Consider the following 22417-nt stretch of genomic DNA (forward strand, 5'->3'; position numbering starts at 1 on the left):
CGAACGAATTCCTTCAATCTCAGTGCTAGCTGCTATGAATGAAGGCTTTGAGTGAGAGAGAGAGAGAGAGAAAGAGAAAACGAAAATGCAACCGCGCTGAATGCTTCTGCACAAGGGTTCTATTTATAGAACCACTTGTGTGGGCTTCAAGCTAAAAAACCCACTTAAGTGTTAGTGACCCATATTTTATAATATGCCAAAATCACTTAAGCGTGTGGTACCTTACCATATTTCGTATTCTACTTAAGTACACCGTACCTTACGATGTTCTAAAAATTCACTTAAGTACACCATACCTTACGGTGTTCCTTAGTTACTCTATCTCTCATCAATTTGTCCTTTGTGTGTGACCCTGTAGGTTTTCGCGGCATTGACAATTATATTAAATCACGTATTTAACATAATAAACAGTGAGCGGTATCTAGCAACACATCACTGCTATCTAAGACACAAAAATGTCATCTGATCTGACAAATCCTTCTGTGATAATACTTATGCGTATAATTACTCTTTTTACCCTTATGTCTGTATTGAACACAAGGCATAGACCGTGTCATCCTTGTTCAGTTCAATATTGAGCCCATAGACATTTATCCTGTTATGCAGGATGGGCAAAGTCCATCTATGTCACTCATGTCCCTTAGCATGCTTCATGGAGTACTCATCAATTGTCTTTATGGTTATCCAGTTACGGACAACGTTTGATCACCAATAAAGCACTCGACTCTACATCTAGGGTCCATAGTGGTTTCAGGTCGAAGGGTGGTATACACCATTATCACCATGAGAATAACTTATGACACTTTGCATAACATTTTATATAGTATTCTCATAGCGGGTCAATCCAGTATAAATATTACTCTTAATATTCATACCTATGTTTAAGACTTGATAACTCCTTATCCATGATCCATGAGATGTGATCATCAGTCTATATACATAATAGTCTTAATGCTTTAATGTTATCCCACTTCATAATAAAGCTCGACTATGGATACTTTAAGAATAGTGTCCTTATGTTTAATGTGATCTCATGATTAAGTCACACTTAATACATTAAACAAACTATCTATTCTAGGGACTTTATTAGACAAACGTAATAAAGAAAAAGCCTTTTATTATTAATAAATAATTTGATACAAGTACCAAAAGTATTGGCCTCTAGGGCTTACACCAACATGTTGGTCTAGTGTCAAGCCTAGCTTGAGTCATCTGAAGGTGTTTTGATCTATAGCACATAGATATGTGCTAGATCAGTTGAGAAGAAAACTTGATGACAAGTCGAGTCAGATGATCCTGATAGGATATCATTCAATTGGAGGATACAAGTTGTTCGACCCAGTGAACAAGCAAGTGGTGATCAGAAAGAACATGATCATAAATGAGCTTAAGGAATGGGATTGGACTGAGAATGTCAAGAAAGATTTAGTGAGAATCTTTTGTGATGAACCAGCTAGTGAAGTCGAAAGAGAAGTTCGACAGGAAGAAGTCAGAGGTGAAACAAGTACAAGAAGACCTCAAAGAACGAGACACATGCCTGCAAGGTTGCAAGAATGTGTGATTACATCAGATGATATGGTCGATGAAGAAGGTGAGCTAGTACGCTATGCTTTCTACACAGATGTCGAACCTGTCAATGCTGCTGAGACATTGAAAGATTCAAAGTGGATGAAAGCAATGAACGAAGAACTAAAGTCAATCGAAGTCAACAACATTTGGCCAATTATCGAATTTCCCCAAGACAAGAAGACAATCGATGTGAAGTGGGTATACAAGGTGAAGTTGAATCCCAAAGGAGAAATGACTAGACACAAGGCAAGACTTGTGGCGAAAGGATTTCTTCAAAAAGAAGGAATCGACTTCGACAAAGTTTTTGCACCTGTTGCTAGGATCGAAACAATCAGGTTGGTTGTTGGTCTAGCAAACACGAACAACTGGCAGATGTGTCAGATGGATGTGAAATATGCATTCCTGAATGGTCCCTTAGAAGAAGAAGATTATGTTGCACAACCAGCTAGGTTTGTGAAACAAGGCGAAAAAAGAAAGGTGTACAGGCTGCATAAAGCCCTTTACGGACTTAAAAAGCTCCAAGAGCTTGGAACAAGAAGATAGATGGATTTCTAAGGGAGAAGAAATTTGTAAAGTGCACAACTGAATATGGAGTATATGCAAGAAGAATCAAGAGTGAATTTCTTATACTATGTCTCTATATCGATGACTTGTTGATAACATGTAGCTGTAAGAAGCAGATCGAAGACTTCAAAGGTGATCTCAACAAGGAATTTGAAATGTCAGATCTGGGTGGCATTTCATATTTTTTTGGCATCGAATTCTACACGAGTGGTAAAGGTTTGATGATGCATCAAAGAAGGTATGCAGGCGAAATACTCAAGAGATGTCAGATGCAAGATTTCAACCTAACTTCGACTCCAGCAGAGCCCATATTACAACTGTCGAAAGATTTAGATGAATATGATGTCGATGCAACCCAATATAGAAGACTTATTGGGCCACTTCAATAAATTTGTCACACAAGGCCCGACTTAGCATACAGTATAGGTATGATGAGTAGATTCATGTAGAAGCCAAATGTATCACATCTAACAGCGGCGAAGAGGATACTAAGGTATCTGAAAGGAACTCTCGACTATTGCATTTTGTTTCGTGTAGCCGATGAAAGAAAAGAATGCAAACTAGTGGAATACACCGACTCAAGTTGGTGTAGTGATGCTGAGGATTGAAAATTCACAGTTGGCTATGTCTTTATGCTAGGTGGTGCTCCAGTTGCTTGGAGTTCGAGAAAGGAGGCAGTAGTGACATTATCGTCTTGCGAAGCAGAATACATAGTTTCTTCCCTTTGTTCATGTCAAACAACATGGATGGTGAAGCTGGTCGAAGAGATAACAACGAAGAATCATGGAGCAATTACCATGAAGATCGACAACATGTCAAATATCAATCTGGGGAAGAATCCGATAGCGCATGGTCGAAGCAAACACATCGAAATGAGGTTCAATTATCTACAAGAGCAGGTATCAGATGGGAAGATGAATGTGGAACATTGTAGAATCGAGAATCAGATTGCAGACATCATGACGAAAGGAATGCAGTTCGAATTGTTCAGAAGACTAAGAGCTATGATGAATGTAGATAGCTTAGACACAATGAATTAGGTGGTGTGTTGAATTGTAATTCCTTGTGTCGAAGCAGATTGCTCGACAGAAGCAAGGAAGTGTCGAATCACCTAGTGTGTCGAGTTGTATTAGTATGTCGAAGTGTCGAAGCATGTTGTTTTACACATGATTTCGACTTAGGCATATTTCAGTAGTGTTATCTATTTTGGGCTTTTATAATTTTGGGCTTTGACTTAGTGAGCAAGCTAACCTAAATCTATAAATAGAGGGAGTAATCCATATTTGTAAACATAACTCATAACATTGTATTAACATAATTTTGTAGTTGCAAAGTGAATAAAGATTTTTTCACAGCTTGTGGACAAAGAAAAAACTCTACAAAAAATATTATTATTATTCTCCAACGTTCTTTTCTTTCTTTTTCAATTGTTCTTTTCATTGTCATTGTGCGAATGATAACAATCTTGTTCATCAAGATTGATAGAAATTCTCCATAAATTGTGGTGAATTTCCAACACAATCGACATCTAGTCAAATGACAGTATCGTTTTATTGATGATCCAAACGCAGCTATTCCAACGAAAATATGGTGATAAATTCCTGAATACTTCTTATTTTGAGTTTCTAAATGGTTCCCGTGCATGAGAGGTAACAAGTTTTGAAATTTTAATTGCTTGGATATACTTCATTTCCTTCAAATTCTAGAAAGTGAAACATGATCGCTGCCATTTTTAAGGTTTTCAAATGGCTAAGCAATATTCTTTTACTGCAATCATTAGCTGGAAATCATTTCAACTTTTTTTGGCTTGGATATAGTGAACCAGTGGCATATGTGGTTTACAACTTTACTACGTAGTAAAATCAATAATAAATGGTTGGTTTTATGACAACATAAACAAGGCTCATTTTGATTACTGTTATTGGTTTCTTCACCCGGTAAGCCTAACAGTGAAAATAATGACATAGAATCAAAACCAAACCATGTTGAAGAAACTGAAGAAAGTAAATATAATGACTATTCTCAAAGAGCACAATATTGATGAAGATGAAATGATATTGCCAAATCCTTTTCAAGCTGCTATAGCATCAGCAATTGCATTTTCTTTTGATGCTACTGTTCCATTGCTAGGAGCAGCAATGGTTAGGGACTCTGAAATAAAGGGGTTCCCATCAAGCAAGAGTGCGACATTTGGAAAAAAAGCCTAGTTGCTCTGACATTGCTCCTGATAATTCATTTTCACTCAGGAACAAGAGTTCCAAAGATTTCATATTGCCAATTTCAAACTGGAATTATTACACTTATGTTGTTCCACATGGATAGGTTTGTTATACCTGTTTTGGGATTTACTGTAGGTTTTTAAATATGAAGCTACAAAAGACAAAATTCTCGGTTGCGTTCATGAGAAAAGAAATGGTGTGGTTACTTTGAATACAACTAAGAATTATTCTGCTAATCCATAGGTTCACAAATTTTGCAGGAAAATTAGATCTCATTATCGCAGTTGCTGCACGTGGTGATATATCTAACTGGCATAATAACGTTTAGCGAGCACTTTACAACATTTTTTAAATTGTTCTTTATATTAAATTATTCCGTAGTGATCACTGTTCATAGTAAAATGTGTTATGTAAATTTTAAATGACAACTTTATCATTCAAAGACTCGAAATATGGACGCTTCAAACTCAGGGGCTTTCGTTAAGACACAAATTGTCTACAAAAGATCGAAACATATTAAGTCGTCTCATAGGTGTAAAAAGAAGAGTTGGAGAAATTAATTTTGAGAGCATAAATGTCAACAAAAACAATAGGATGAGTATGCGAAATTTTATACTTTAAATAATTATTGTTGGATAAGGTGAATTAATTTCTCTGTTGTTTGTAACTAATAATTCATTTAAAACTCAAATTAGGCAAAAGGTGTCGCTCCTTTTCTCTGTGTGGGCGGGAGGCACCTCCTCGTAGCTAAAATTTTAAAGTTATGCAGGATAATTGTCGGAATGAACTATTTTCTATCGAAGTATTTGAATTTTTAGAAGACATCAGATACTATGATCAAAAGAAACCAAGATGTCACGTGAATTAAGCAAATCTGAGGTCTAAGAAGAAAAGTCGATTTATCTCATCAGGACAATAATATGATTGCTCGCCATCACCTCTAGCATTCCCTACCCTCTAGAGTTCATCTGTATATACATTTTCCAGAAGTTCAAACCTAACATGAGCCCCTCTGGTTCTCTCTATCTCTGTCAACGAAACCTCTGTGTCAACTCCCAAATAGTCTACCATCAACTCCAGCTTCTCTTCTTTGTTAATCCTCACGTGATCTAGAAGTTTCCCCTGATCGAAAGATGCAGCAAATACGACACATCGTCGAGTGTGATAGACATCTCACTAAGTGGGAGATGAAATGACAAGGTCTCGGTGTGCCATTTCTCCACGAATGCATTAAGTATCCAGTGGTTGACTGTAGTATAATTGATCATGCACAAGTCTTTCATCCCAGATAGGGACAAAGCTGCCTTAAACCAATCCTCATTCGGTTGAGGCAAGTCAGTAATCTTCTGCCTGTGGTTAATAAACTTCAGCGGATAACGGTCCTATAGAAAAATAAAACAATGTCAGAAACTTGAAATATAATAATAAACGTAAATTAAAAAGAATGAATCTAACTAATGTTACCTCTCCGTCCCAGATATGTCTGACAGTATGGTCTGAGTACAGAGGCAATAATAACAACTTTACAGGGCCTTCTCTAAATGTCTGAGGTACCTCTGGCTCATCATCTGCAACAATCTCACCATCAAGAGGTGCCACTGGCTCAAAAGCATCATATGTCGGAGGTGGCACTAGTGCCTCCGATACCACATTGTGACTCGGATATCTCTAGCGCATGAATAGGTGAAACCTGACGTCTGCAGAAGGATGGAGGGAGTGATGCATCGGTAGGTAAAACATGTCTCCTACGGGAAAAAGAATATGAAGAAACGTGAGAAACATGAGTCCCAAAGTAGATGCCTTCATATGTCTAGAGTGAACAAGAGCCTCCGAAACCTGACTCTTCTCCCGTTGCACTGATGCATGTTGTGCAATCCTCTCGTGCCCCAGTCCATCGTGTCTATCCGCCATAATGCATATAAGAAAACCAGACAATTAGTGCAAGTAAGAAACACTAAAAATAAGAAAAACAAAAAATAAAATAGAGTGCTAATTTCCAGAGATGCATCTCCAGTTATTGGGAAACTTAAACGTTGAAAAATTCGGGAGATGCATCTCCAAAATTTTCTGCAACTCTCCAGGCCCGTCAATGGCGGCAATGCAAACATGCAAACCCTAAAAATAATGAGAATCATCATTTCAGCCAACAAACATGTTTTCCAGTATCTTTAAACTATCATTCATGCAATTTCAACTCATTTGTTAACTTAATAATCAATTTCTACTCATTTACACAAAAACTCAAAAAAAATTCAAAACATACAAATTTAGAGTTTATTTCACACTTCGATGATGTCTCTGATGCATTTGATGTTGATTGAAGCCTCTGAACTTGAGTGTTTGATTTTTGAGTTGGTTAATGGAAAACACTTTGAGAGAGTTTGAGAAAACTGTTTTTTTTTTAGAAATGAAGAAGGAGAAGGATTCTTTTTTAGAAATGAAGAAGGAGAAGGATTCTGGCGAGATTTTAAACTCATTAACCTTCCGGAGATGCATCTCCGAAATGAGTTTGAAGATACATCTCCAAAATATTTTAACGTTAAATTAGAATTGAACGTGTTCGAAAATGCATTTTTAGAATCTTAAAACATTTTAATAATTTTACTTGATGCTTAAGATATATAAGGTGCATTAAGAAACATGAATAAGTTAAATTAAGGACCAAATTAAAAGGATCAGCCACTAGTTCAAATCAAATTTTTATATGATTAAAAAGGTTTGGAAAAAAAACCTTGATTATTATTGCACTTGCTTTTTTTACATGTCATAAAAAATAATGAAATTTTTTTCTTATCCCTTAAACTTCTTAGAAATCATTCGTTTCGTAAAAAAAATTATCTTTTATAATCTACAAACAAGTGTGCGTTTTAAATATCTTGAATTATAGAATTTGACAACTTTTTAAACTCACAAATTCATTCTTCTCCCCCAAATATTTCTAACTTTTTCACCATTAAATCCCTAAATAAAATATCCTTGCTACTGTATTTTCATTGATTCATTGCATATTTTCCTATTTTGAAATATGTTAGTGCACATATGCCTGATTGATTAATCGCATGCCTTTTTCTTGGATTGTTGGTATTACTCATATTATACAGTCCGACAACACATCTAGATACTATATTTCCTATTATAGAATCTAAACATTGTCGCAGACATCAATTCATGTTCTATAATCTGAACTGTAACAAACAGCATGTAATTTTAAGTTTTAGGATTTTTTTTTCTGTTGAATTGGCTGATTAGTTATTATTTTTTTCTTTGGAAATGACAAGAGAAGTATGTTAAGGACGTGTTCCATGGGAAATAGAGACTCAACTACTTTCTCTACTAGCAGCGTGAACATACCTTACTCATGTTGTTGATGGAGTTGGATCAGTTGGATCAGTTAAGCCACAAACTTGGTCTTAGAAGTACACATGTGCCTGATGGAGTTGGATCAGTTGAGCCACAACCTTTGGCCTCAGAAGCATGAGATGCAGAAGGCTAAAGTGAAGGTGTCTGAGATGCAAAAGGTTGAGCTATATCTATGAGGCTTGTTGACACCACACAAGGAATTATTCATTAATTCCATTCGATATAGAGGACTAGATGGCCTCTCCACCACAGACTTCAACATAGTTGGTCACGTACCTTTTTAAAGAAGTGGCACAAGGAGATGATTACCACCAACCTTCTGATTGAAAAGGCGTCAGTCACACTTGAGAACCTGTATCATATCTTTTTTATCTACCATCCATAGACGTGGCTTTGACCACACATATGTTACCAAAGTTGGGCAACAAATATGATGGTTGAGTTACTTATAAGAAGTTAAAAATCATCGGTGACATCTCAAAAAATACGACTTTATTAACGTATTGCATGTTCGCGGATAACTAATAGAGTCGCTATTGAATTTTATTTATTTAAAAAAAAAGGATAATATCGATAAAACCTTTAAAAAAAAAATTGACAAATACCTAAGAGACGTGCATGGTTCAACTTCAAGTTTGAGAGACACATGTTAGCTATGAGTTCCGCTGTATGAAGAAAGGAATTTTGTTGTGTATTTTTCTTGTAATGATGTACATATATATATAAGAGTACAAGAATCTGTATACTAATTACCTATAATTGTCTAGTCTATAATTTCCTATAATAGAGATCCTATTTTAAATACAATTATGATACAATTTCCTGATATACTTTGACAGCTATATGGATATGCATTGCCAGCACATGTTTGCTTGGGTTTGACCTTCTTTAATGTGAATAATATGTGTTTATCCTTAACACCCCCCTCAAGTTGGAGGTGGGATTGAAATCTCAAGAACACCCAACTTGCCGAGTAGTCGTTTATAAGTATCGCCTCCAAGAGGTTTAGTAAATATGTCAGCTAGTTGGTCAAAAGATCGGAGATAAGAAGGGCTGATAAGACCTTATTTAATTTTCTCACGAACGAAATGACAATCAATTTCAATGTGTTTTGTGCGTTCATGAAAAACTGGGTTTTCGGCGATGTGAATAGCAGCTTGACTATCACAATGAACGGTGATCGGTTGAGGATGATCAATGTCAAGATCCGAGAGAAGATATTTTAACCATTGTAACTCGGAAGATAAGGTTGCAAGGGAACGATATTCTGCTTCAGCAGAGGAACGAGAAATTGTTGGTTGCTTCTTGGTTTTCCATGATATAGGATTAGAGCCCATCATGGTAAAATAGCTGGTAGTGGAGCGACGAGTAGTAGGACAACCAGCCCAATCAGAGTCGGCATATCCAACTAAATTGAGGGAGCTAGAAGCCGAAAGAAATAAGCCTTTGTCGACACTCCCCTTAAGATATCGGAGAACTCGTGTGGCCGCATCGAGATGAGTTGTACATGGAGATTGCATGAATTGACTGAGAGTGTTAACAGCGTATTGGATGTCGGGCCGTGTCACTGTTAAATATAATAGACGACCAATGAGGCGACGATAGATTGTCGGATCAGGAAAAGGGCTTCCTTCATTGGGCCGTAGACGGAGGTGTTGCTCCATAGGAAAATCTGATGGTCGGCAACCAGTCATACCAGAGTCGGATAAAATGTCAAGTGTATATTTCCTTTGACATAAGAATATTCCCTTTTTAGAACGGGATACTTCGATACCTAAGAAGTATGAAAGATTTCCAAGATCTTTGATGAAAAAGGCCTGGGCGAGAAATTTCTTGATGTCGGAGATAGCATCTTCGTTATTTCCAGTGATGATGATGTCATCTACATAAACGAGTACAAATATAGTCGTATGATTACTTTTGAAAGTGAATAGACTATAATCAGAGATGGATTGATGAAAACCCTTTTGAATGAGGGTGGTGGAGAATTTTGAGAACCATTGACGGGATGCCTGTTTGAGACCATAGATGGATTTGTTTAATTTGCAAACACATGGTTTCCCTTTATGAGCGAAGCCAGGTGATAATTTCATGTAAACTTCTTCATTAAGGTCTCCTTGTAGGAAAGCATTGTTAACATCAAGTTGGTGTAACGGCCAGTTTTTAATGGCAGCAATGGAGAGAAGTAGTCGAACCGTGACAAGTTTGGCAACCGGTGCGAATGTTTCATGGTAGTCAATACAATGTACTTGATTGTAGCCTTTGGCGACTAAACGTGCCTTATATCGCTCAACGGTACCATTAGAGTGATATTTAGTTTTGTATACCCACTTACAATCTATGGCGGTTTTGCCATTCGGGAGAGGAGATAAAACCCAAGTGTTGTTGGATTCAAGGGCGTGGATTTCTTTAGCCATAGCGTCACGCCATTCAGCTGATTTGATAGCTTGAGAATAAGATGTTGGTTCTTTATTTTCAATGATATTAACAAGAAGAGCTCGATGAGAAGTGCTCAAATTGGATAAAGAGAAATAATTCTTTAATGGGAAGGCACTATGTGATGTGACATTATTAATGTCACATACGTGGTCCGTGAGGCGAACAGAAGGAGTACGAAGACGTTGAGGATAACGACGTTCTGCAGGATTGATCGCTGTAGGTGAATGTTGTTGGGGAGTTTCTACAGGAATGGATGGAATATTGGATGGAATATTCGATGAGTTATCATCCTGAGGGGTGAGAATGGGCACAATTGTGTCATCATGATGACTAATGCCGGGAGAGATACTTGATGCAGGTGATAAGTTGGAAGAGGAATCATCAAATTCACAATCAAGGATTTGAGTGTTGATGCTTATGTCGTTAGCGATGGAAGGAGTTTGAAGGTCGTGATATGGAAACATGGTTTCAAAAAATTGAACATCGCGAGAGACATATATTTTGCGAGTGTGCATATCGTAGATGCGGTATCCTTTTTGATTAAAAGGGTAACCGACAAAAATACCGGGTTTGGCTCGTTGATCGAATTTGTGTTGAATGTTCATATTTTTGGCAAAACAGAGACATCCAAACACACGAAGTGATGAGTATGAAGGAGGAGAACCGAGTAAAATTTGATGAGGAGATTTATATTTCAGGATGGGAGTAGGAAGTTTGTTTATGAGATAAGCGGCAGTGAGTACGCATTCACCCCAAAAGGAAAGGGGTAATTTCGCTTGGAAACGTAATGCTCTTGCGACGTTGAGAAGATGGTGATGCTTGCGCTCCACAACGCCATTTTGTTGAGGGGGTTGCAACGCAGCTGCGTTGATGAATAATGCCATGATCATGAAACCATGTTTGGATTTGTTTGGACAAAAACTCTGAACCATTGTCGGAACGAATAGCTTGAAGTTGGGGAAGAAAGATGCCCCCATCGCCGGAATTAATTTTATTAATTTTAGTGTTGAATTGGCGATTGATTTGATTAAAAAAATGAATTAGCGTAGAAAATGTTTCAGATTTATGTTGCATGAGATATAACCAAGTACATCGTGAATAATCGTCGACAATTGTTAAAAAATATCGTGATCCATTGTGTGATGGAGTAGAGAATGGACCCCAAATATCGACATGAATTAACTCAAAACAATGAGATGAATATGATGTTCTTGAAGAAAAAGGTAAACGTGATTGTTTTGCACGCGGACAAACGTCACAAACAAAATCTTTATTCGCATTAATATTTGGAGAGTTCTTAACAATAAATTGAAAGCGGGAAATAGATGGGTGACCGAGGCGTAGGTGCCATAGGTCAGCCTTATTACATTGCTTAGAACTAAAAAAAGAACTGGATGGATGGTCAATGCAATAGTGATCCTTGTCATCTTTATTTAATGGTGGTTCTTCATTCAGGTAGAAGAGTCCATTCCGAGCACTACCCCGACCAATCGTCTTCTTCGTTGCTCGGTCCTGAAATATGCAACCAGAGGATGAGAAAATAATATCACAATGTATTGATTTTGTTAATTGTGAAAGAGATAATAGATTATATTTGAAAGATGGAATGTGATAAACATTCGTGAGTGTAAGTGACGGCGAGCAATGAATATTGCCGATGTGTTTCACGGACGCGTGAGAGCCGTCAGGTAATTGAACAAGTATATTTTTATGAACAAGTGAATATGAAGAAAAATAAGAAAGAGATGTGCATATGTGATTTGAAGCGCCAGAATCAATAATCCAAGAAAAAGGAACACAAGTAAAGGCGGTACCTGCTAAATTCACAGATGATCCCATAGTGTCCTCTTTGGCTAAGAGAGATAGGAGTTTTTGGTATTGTGCGCTTGAGAGTTGATTAGCGGAAGTAGATGAGAGTGGTTCAGATTTCTTTGGTGGATTATTTGGAAAGCCATGAATCTGATAGCAAGTAGCAATAGTGTGACCATACTTATTGCAATTCTCACAGTACGGACGCTGCCGTTTGCCTTGAGTGCGATACTGCACTTTAGAAGCTTGAAGCATTGCTGATTCCTCAGCAGGGAGGGGTCGAAAATTAATCTCTTGTTGTTTCTCTTCCTGGCGTACGATGTTATAAATACGCTGAATTGAAGGAAAAGGATCCATAAGGAGAATTTGGCTGCGGACGGCCGAGAATCGGTCATGGACGCCCTGAAGAAATTCCATGGCCCAGTCCTGATTTTGTTGATCAATGGTACTCTTGGCATTACCGCAGATGCACGGTTTGGTAGGTGCGATGGAATGGAGTTCATCCCAGAGAGATTTCAACTGAGTAAAATACAGAGATATAGACATGCCCTCTTGTTTTAGGGCAGAGATAGATTGTTTCAATTGATAGATTTTCGGAGCGTTGGACTGAGATAAACGCTCCTTGAGATCAGTCCAGATTTGTGCCGCCGTTTCAGCATAGAGAATGCTAGGGAGAATCTCGGTTGAAACCGAGTTGAGAATCCAGCTTGCAACCATATCGTTGCAGCGGCACCACTTAGAGATATCATCGGCCTTCTTTGGACAGGTTAGGGTTCCATCGACAAACCCGAATTTGTTTTTGGCACGAAGTGCCATTGTTACGGCTCGGCTCCATGAACCATAGTTGTCGACCGTGAGCAAAGGTGTAACAAGGACAGTTGCAGGGTGTCGCATCCGCGAAAAACAACCGGCGGGACTCAAATAAAAACACAACACAGAGCCGCCACTGCGCGTTATTTATCCCAAGATAGGGAAAGGAAACGCTCAGAGAAACCTGGAAAAAGCATGGTCTCGCGACCAAAGAGAAAGGGTAAGGGAGTCGGTTACGCAAGGGGAAGGTATTAGCACCCCTCATGTCCGTCGTACTCGACGGGATCCACGCTCTAAGAAAAGAAAAGGTTGCTAAACATCACACACACACACAGGAAACGCAGGTGGGGTTAAGAGAAGGGAGCTCGATAGGACATCGCATCCTATGCCTACATATCTCGTCTGGAACGAGAATCAGAGCCACTGTAGTTCGGCTTACGCACGCCAAACAACACAAAACACACAAACAGATGGCAAACATGGAGCCCAACAGCCAATCATTGGACTTACGTCAGCATCCGAACCAAAACACACTCAAAAGGGCAAACGTGGAGCCCGACAGCCAATCACTGGACTTACGTCGGCATCCGAACCAAAACACACGATCAGATAACAAGCAAACACACACAAAAAAGAAAAAAAAAGTGCCCGGAGAGACCTCGCACGGTCTCCTGCCTACATACCTCGTCTGGAACGAGGATCAGGGCGATGTAGTTCCCCCTCAAGGGAAAGAAAATCTAGCCAGAAACCAAGGGAAGACACACTACCAGGGAGCTGGACTCGAGCCTAGTGTTGTCATGCATCATTACCCTATGTTCAGGTTTCTACCTACTTGCGCAACTGCAAGCTAATCCTATCCAGGAAGAAAGCAAGCATACAAGCATACAGATCAAAACAAGCATTTCAAACAAATATTCACATAGCACACACTATAACCAATCAAGTGAGGCTCACACAATGGGTTTGACTGCCGAAGCAAGTCATCTGTACATGGGTATTATTCGCTCTTAACCTTGCCACTACGAGGCTAAGGTGAAGCAGATGAAAGCTGAGTGAAGATTAGACTTCACAGCTCTTATCCCTAACCAGGGAGAGCTTCAGACAAAGGAGCGTGGGTCCAGAATGGAGGGACCCTTCTACGCTCAAGACTCTGACTCGATTGTGCAACAACACAAGATCTTGGGTTTGTGTCCCAATGCATCAACACACAGCCGTGTGAGCAGAGGGACGACTCACAGAATAGTGGGGGATAGATTGCATATCCCTTTGATCCACCAATTGCCTCATAGAGGTCTTTACCTGCTTGGCACAAATGTAAACAACCACAAACATTGCCTCTTAAGGAGGACTTCAGACAGTTGCCTGGCCAAGTAACAGGCCAGGTCTTCCAGACTACATGAAGAATAGAAGTCCTACCTCAAGTGGTTTAAAAACCAAGCAGCAGCAAGCAAGTTCTTAAAGAACTGTAAGCAACTAAATGTACCTGAAATCAATCAAGCATCATCAGTACTCAGACAGACAAACAATAAACAGCAAATGTTAATCAGTTAATCTGTACAAACAAACAACACAGGTTAATGCACACAAGTGCAAGCTATAAACTCAAGCTCAAGCTTCACAACCTACAAAACAAAGTCAAATTAGTTTCCCACATCAAACAATCTCAATTTAATTGACTTGAATCATTCTCCTTGAGCATTATGCATTTCATCCTGAAAAGTCAAACAAAATGTGAGAAACTAGACCACTAGGCCAAGCCTAGGGTCCAAAAGTGAGAAAAAAATTCTAAACAGCAAATGATTCTCAACCAAAGCCAAATTAACACAAATAGAAAGCAAATGCAATTGATCCCATACTCATATCATTCACCATATTCATTTCATGACCAAAACAAGTCAAACTAGGTCAAATGCAACATCAAAAGTCCAAACAGAATGACTTCAGTCAAAAGCATACCAAAACAATTCTAAAAATCCCCAAATAATTCACACCTAAACAGGACACATTCAAGGTATAGCATGTCAATTTTCAGCTCAATTGGACAAAAGGAACTAGGTCAATGAAAATCAAGAAATCCAGACACAATTATCCAAGCCAATTCAAGGTATCAACACATGCATTCACTTCAAAAATTCATAACAGAGTGAGAACAATTAATAAATGAATGGGACCAAAAGCATGATGTCCTACAATGTGTCTATAATCAGCACACCAAATTTCACATTTATCCAAAACCATATGAGAATTTCACAAAAGATATGCCAACATGTGTCACACAATGTTGCACAATGAACCAACAGAGAAGAAAAATATCAATCAAATGGAAAATGCCATATAAAAATCCAGAACAATTCACAAGACATTTCAACATATCAATGATCATTCATGCAAAATTTCAATCCAATCCAACAATCATAGGCCAGGCAAAATAATTCATGAAGTTGACCTAGCTAGGTGTGACACAAATTGTCACACCTAGATTCAAAAAATCATTTCTCAATCATCAGGTATCCAAAAATCACAAAATTTACATGGAAATCACCATCAACATGTCCAGAATAAGCACAAAAAATTTCAGGAATTTCTTTAAATGTATGAGCATTTCACACTGAAAATGGCAAAACATGTAAAAAAATACACACAAGTCAAAGATCCCTAGGCCAGGTCAACATTTTTCCATGCACAACTTATGTTACCATGCCTATAAAAAACTAGAGAGAATTTGGGATCTATCAAAAAAACCTCACTATTTTTGGATTAGCCAATATTTTTTTATGAATTTTCTAAGATTAAATGAATTATGTGAATAATTATCTAAGTGTTCTAATTAAATAAATTAAATTAATGGCAATTCTGTAATTAACCATGGCCAAGGCAAAACGACAGCGCTTCATTTTTTCGCTGTCAGCGTGTGATTGGTGAGAAGCTGGCGGGAAACAGATTTCAAATGTGGCAATGCATTCCAACGGATCAAACAACGTGTTCATCATCATCTTCGCCCAGAAAATTCCCAGCAGCCTCAAGAACACACGAAGAACAAATTTCAACGAAAATCATCATGCGTATAACCGTTGGAAAGGTCTGAGTGAGAGGATCACGAATATGCACATGATTTTACCTAATTCTTCCTAAATCTCATGGATCGACCAAATTAGGTTTTGACATCAACTCTTAAAATCAACATAACTCATCCTATGGTTCACCATTTCAAAAACTAAAGGCATCATGATAATCTATGTCGAACACACTACAAAACGCATACAACAATTAACAAAATCATGAGATTCGATTTGGCACCTTAATTCGAAGGCAGTGATGAATCTTGAGTTCTTGGCGCGTGTTGATTCAAAACAGATGTAAGAGAAGCTCCAGGATGTTGAATGGAGGTGTTAGGTTCGATTGAAACTGCTTCTAGTGGAAGAATTTGCAAAATGCCATGGATGCACCAAGGATGAACAGTTGCGATTCTAATGCTTTTTGGCTCCAAATCATCAAAACAGTTCAAGAGGAAGATCCATGGAAGAGGCAGCAAAAAGAAATTCGTGATTTGATGGAGAATTGGAAGAGTTTTGTGGAATTTTGCTCTTGAATGTTCTTGAGCTTTTGGAGAATTTGGAGGGAAAAGTTTGTTGAATTTCTTGTGAAATGTGATTCTTGTCAAGAGTTAGTTATGATTAGTGATATATACTCCAGCTCTAATCACCTCATTAATCACCAATTAGCCAAATGACATATGATTAGCAAAATGTGATTTTACTAAGCAAGGGCAAAAATGCCATTTCACAATAGGCCATGTGACAGCTGTATGACAGCTCACACATCTTCCAAATATCAGTTGTGATGTGTTGCAACTTGTCTCATATCCATTGGCCTTGTAATTTGCATTTTCACTATGCTATGCTAAATTGTACATTTTCAAATGAAGTTCCAAAATGACTTGGTTAAATATTGCACCTTAAAATGTTATGACAGTTGAAACCATCTCTAATCTGCATTTGTGAGGTGTTGCAAAAATCCTCATGCCAAAATTCCCATTATTTCTCAACTTGGACCATTTTGCCCTTGGATTTTTAACTGTACACTTGAAAATTGACTTTTTGCATTGACCATTTTTGATGAATTCCAATTATGCACCATGAAAGTACATGTCAAATGGAGTTTGCACATAAAAAGATCACTCAATTTGGACACTCCATGTGGAAGTTATGCCACTTTGATTATGGGTCATTTTTGAAATTGAATGGACCATAACTTGACAACCATACATGGGATTTTCAAGTTCTTGGACTTTTTGGAAAGGTGAGACCAAGATCTACAACTTTCATGTTGAACAAATTTTCATTTGAAGCTTCCTTGGACATGTAATTTTGTGGTCAAAAACTTTCCATTTTTGGAAACTTCCATTACAAGTCACTTTCTATTTTTGGCAATTTTGTTCTGACTTTATTTTCTCCATTCTTGAGCTTTGCAATGTCAAATAACACTTGTTCCAACATGAATGAAGTGTATCCAACTCTCTCCCACCTCCAAATCCATTAAATCATGCATAGTTGACCACAGTTGACTTTTTCAACTGATAGATGAATTTGGCAATGCATTGATCAATCTGAGCCCCAATCCTCTGATGAAATGGCTCAAGGATGAAACCCTAGCCTCCATAAGCTCCATACAATCATAAAATGATCCTCATAGCCATCATAGACCCCATCTCCTGATCATGCCCTGATTGGCCCAATGCAACTGATTAGGGTTGACCAGTGGTCAAAACCCTAATCTCAGGGAATCCTGATCCACCACTTGATGATGACAAACCATGATGATGATGATGAATCACTCCAATCAAGATGAAGATCAATATCCTTTGAGAATCATGAAACCCTAATTTGGACCTCCACATTCTCAGATGATTAATGACCAGTCCAATGAAACCCCAGCATGCACATGACCTCTTCATCTCCTGATCAAGAATTGTGAGGATGACTTGCACAATGTAACCACATGATATGCAATATGCAATGCCTAATGACCTAAAATGATATGCAATATGTTAAGCTAGTCCCAAGAGAGGAGGGCAAATTTTGAGGTGTTACAACTGCCCCTATTCAATCCACTGTGAACCTGTCGATATGAATAGCCTCGGCTTTCAGATGATCAGGATGAAGAGTGATTGAATACCAAGAACAGACGAACAACTTGCACTCTGATGAGAAAATAATTAACAACGCCTGTCAGAATCGGCGAAGAAACAATCTTGAAGAAAAATCCGTCTGGAACGGAGAAAGTCGGCCTAATCACCGAAACAGCAACGTCGACCTGGATACCAAAATAAATGGTAAAGCAGGGATAACCACGGCCTGAACACCACACATCCGCTGGGGATTATATTTCTTTTTGATTTTATGCTTTTCTTGAACCCCGAAATTTTCTTTGCGCAAATGATCCTCAAATCACCGCATTTTGAACCCCGCTCTCCTATTTGCCAAATAATGAACCCCATTCTCCAGTTTGAACCCCAGTCGCCTGACGATAACTCATGATTGCCAATATGAACCCCGTTCTCCAGAAAATGCCGCAACATCTCCCTTTCTCCATTTGAACCCCGTCTCCAGAAAATGCCTCAACATTTCCTTTTCTCCATTTGAACCCCGATCTCCAATCTCTCGTGATAATTCCGCTGGCAACGTCGGAAATAACACCAAACACCACTCTGAGGGCGACATGTCAGAGGGTATACCTTCACAAAAGGAAGGTAGCATGTGTATCTCTTCCTCAGAAGACACCTATAACGACCTCCATTGGCCTCAGCCCGAGTCTAAGGTGACACATGAACAGAAGATAATCCTGAGGACCTCATCCTGGATACAATCTTCAACTCCAATCTTCATTTGAACCCCAGAAAATGCCTCAGCATATACTCTTCTCTGATTGAACCCCGATCTCCAGAAATTGTCGCAACATCTCCTTTCTTCATTTGAACCCCAGAAAATGCCTCAACATCTCCTTTTCTCCATTTGAACCCCGGAATCGCGCTGATCGCGTAACGTCTTCTGATATTATTTCCATCTCTGTCCGACGGAAAAACTTCCTCCAGTATCGCACTACTGGGGAACCTGGCTGATCTTACGTCATGATGCTGAACTTCTCAGAGTAACACTCTCAACCAGACACTGACTAATGACTGGGAAGAAACTCGACGTTTACTGGACATCGAACAATGATGTTTACCTGACACCAAAGAAAGGTCGACCAGACACTTACTGATGACTGGGAGAAAACACGACGTTTACCGGACATCAAACAATGATGTTTACAGGCATCAAACAATGATGTTGACAAGACATCGAACAATGATGTTGACAGGCATCAAACAAGGATGTTGACAGGACATCGAACAAGGATGTTGCCAGGACATCAAGCAATGATGCTGACAGGCATCACACAAGGATGTTGACAAGACATCAAACAAGGATGTTGACAGGACATCGAACAATGATGTTTACAGGCATCAAACAATGATGTTTACAGGCATCAAACAATGATCGACCAGACATTAAACAATGACTGGGAAATAACTCGACGTTTACTGGACATCGAATGATGATGTTTACAGGACATCAAACAATGATCGACCAGACATTAAACAATGACTGGGAAATAACTCGACGTTTACTGGACATCGAATGATGATGTTTACTGACACCAAAGAAAACTCGACCAGACACTTACTGATGACTGGGAAAAAACTCGACGTTTACAATGCTGAACTCCTCGGAGTATCGTCTTCACTATCCGGCAAACCAAATCCCAAGCGGTAACCACGGCTTGAATCGCGCTGATCGCGTAACGTCCTCTGATTTTATTTCCATCTCTGTTCGACGGAAACATTTCCTCCAATATCGCACTACTGGGGAACATTGCTGATCTGACGTCATGATGCTAAACTCCACAGAGTAACATCTTCGCTTTCTGGCACAACCACCTCTCAAACGGTAACCACGGCTTGAGACTAGCTCTATGCTTGCAACAATGCTGCATGATCTTTTTCTGCGTAATGCTCCATAATTATGGAAATGCTACGCGATTTATTATTTTTTCTATGCAATATGCTATGCTTATTTACATGATGAATGCATAAAAAGTATCCCTCTCAGGGACTCTTCTGAAGAGCTCGAGACACTCCGCTAAGGAACTCGTCAATACACCAATCTCCACCCTGCTGGGGAATAAGCACTGCTGCCGGGAAAAAGGCAACCCTTGCTGGGGAAGAACCTCCTTTGCACCCAATCCGCTCGGGAAACTGCTGGGGATAAGCACCACCAACGCTCTGTGGGGATACAACAGTCTTTGACTTGCTGGGGATATCAATCCCGACTCTGCTTGGAGAACCCTCACAGATACCTGTCGACTTTACTGGGAAAATGCTCACAGATACTCTGCTGGGAAACAGCAACCTCCAGGACTGTCGACTGGGGAAGCACCAATCTGACACCTGCTGGGGATAACCATCCAAACCCTGCTAGGGAAAACGAATGCCACTCCGCTGGGGACAACCCATGCAATCCACACATAGGATCCACTCAGCTGGGGATGCAAAAATCCGTCTGCTACGGAAAACTCAGCCAATCCACTGGTAGGATGAACATTGCTGGAGATATATTTCATTGAAACCCGCTCCACTCGGGGAATAGCAACCTTCGGGCCTGGCTGCTGAGGAAATACCGTTTTACACCTGCCGGGGATAACCATCTTGACTCGGCTGGGGGATCCACAAACTTTGGATCTGCTGGGAGTTAGCCCTCATAACTCTGCTTGGGGACCCCGCTGGGAAAATGAGAAAAGTTGGTACAGAACACCCGTCGACTCATCGAACCATGGTATCCACCTCCCAATCTCGTATCAGCTTTCCACTTTTGAGAATTCCCAGACTCGTCTGGACCTTTTCTGCTCCATCATCTTGTATTCCCAATCGCTCCACGCTCGACGAGACGTACTCCTGGGAATTATATAGAAATTTCAATTTTCCGACTTTGAAGAGTCTTCTTGATTAATTTCAAGGGTCGTCGGACGTCTCGTCGTCTCTCCGTCCTTTCTTCATACACTCGTTCCTGATCGGACTCTGCGGGGAATTTCTACAGACTTTCAAATCTTCCGACTTTGAAGAGTCTTCTTGATTACCATCAAGAATCATCGTACGTCTCAACGTCTTCGTCATCCTTTCATTCATTTGTCCCTGAGCGAATTCTCTGGGGATCTGTCTTGTCAAAGCTTCCACATCACAACCTGCAAGTGAGTGAAAATACCTAACAGTTCCTGCAAAACAGATCGTTAGATAAAACCGTGCCCCAGGCGTGTCAAGATTTCAACACTTGGGCCACTCAACCTTCCGAATAAGATTTCAAGCTTTCAATCTTATAAGCATGCATTGGAAGGAAACCTGTATGTTTTAAAATGCAAAATTCTTTATCAAAATAATCAGATGTTTTTGCAATCAAAGCGGTAATGAAAAACAAAAACAAAATTATTTGACTGAATATGCATTTTATTGATTGAAAAAAAAGTGGGTGGCTCAAATTGAGCAATACAAAGGAAGCAATTCCTGAAAAGAGGTAATTGCACTCAAAAGGAAAAATCTATCCTAATGGCAACGTGAAACCCGTGATCTCATCGAGTTCCAACTCGGTTACACCCCATATGTCCTCAGACTCTCCGTGCTTTCTGCCTTCTGAACAAGACAATTCCGATTGATCCCTACCGGGTATTATCCATGATGCTTTAACCAAAGCGCAAACGATCATGCCGGACACAGTTGTTCGTTTCAATCCCTCTTTTGCCTGGACCGCCCTTTCGGGTTTTCAGTCCACCGGGATACCCATTTTTGCCCAAGTCGCCTTCACAGGTTTTCGACTTGCCGGGTGTACGTTTTTCATTTTATATCCCTAATTTTTGCCCGAACCCTTTTCTTCCTGTTTTTTGGTTCGCCAGGATGCCCATTTTTTGCCTGGACTATTTTATTCTTTTCGTCCAGCGGGTCTCTTTATACGAAGTATTTTTTAACTGCGTCCGCATTCACAGGGGATGGAAAATCCTCGCCATCCATGGTCGTTAACAACAAGGCTCCACCAGAGAAAACCTTCTTGACCACGAATGGACCTTCATAATTCGGTGTCCATTTGCCCCTTCGATCGTTTTGAGGAGGAAGGATCCTTTTCAGCACCATATCACCCACGTGATATACCCGAGGTCGCACCTTTCTTGTCAAAAGCACGCTTCATCCTCTGCGGATACAACCGCCCATGACAGATGGCTGCCAGCCTCTTTTCCTCAATCAGGCTCAACTCTTCGTACCGGGTCCTTACCCATTCAGCCTCTTGCAACTTCACGTCCATCAGGACTCTCAAAGAGGGATTCTGAACCTCAACAGGTAATACCGCTTCCATCCCATATACCAATGAGAAAGGAGTTGCCCCAGTAGGCGCACTGAGGTTCGATACTCGGGATACCAGCCTCATATTCAGCCACCCTCGTTGGTGCACTCAAACGTTATCCTGGCAGCAAAAGCTTGTTCACCTTAACCTCCCCATCAGACATCAGAATCCGCTCGGATTCAGGGTCAGGCCCCTCCTCCGGGATCGCCTACTCTCAATCTT

At 39.6% G+C, this 22417-nt stretch overlaps 1 long non-coding RNA gene across 1 annotated transcript; it reads right to left on the minus strand.

The window, feature by feature from the left end:
* Positions 1-5186: 5186 nt before the first annotated feature.
* LOC127073591 (uncharacterized) lies at positions 5187-8028 on the minus strand. Its single transcript, XR_007785802.1, has 3 exons — positions 7704-8028; positions 5817-6252; positions 5187-5734 (listed from the first exon to the last, which is right to left on the minus strand). It is a non-coding gene; the product is annotated as an uncharacterized LOC127073591 (long non-coding RNA).
* Between the last annotated feature and the right edge of the window lie 14389 nt (positions 8029-22417).

This window comes from Lathyrus oleraceus, chromosome 4 (assembly GCF_024323335.1).
Source record: "Lathyrus oleraceus cultivar Zhongwan6 chromosome 4, CAAS_Psat_ZW6_1.0, whole genome shotgun sequence".
In the NCBI taxonomy this organism is placed as follows: domain Eukaryota; kingdom Viridiplantae; phylum Streptophyta; class Magnoliopsida; order Fabales; family Fabaceae; genus Lathyrus; species Lathyrus oleraceus.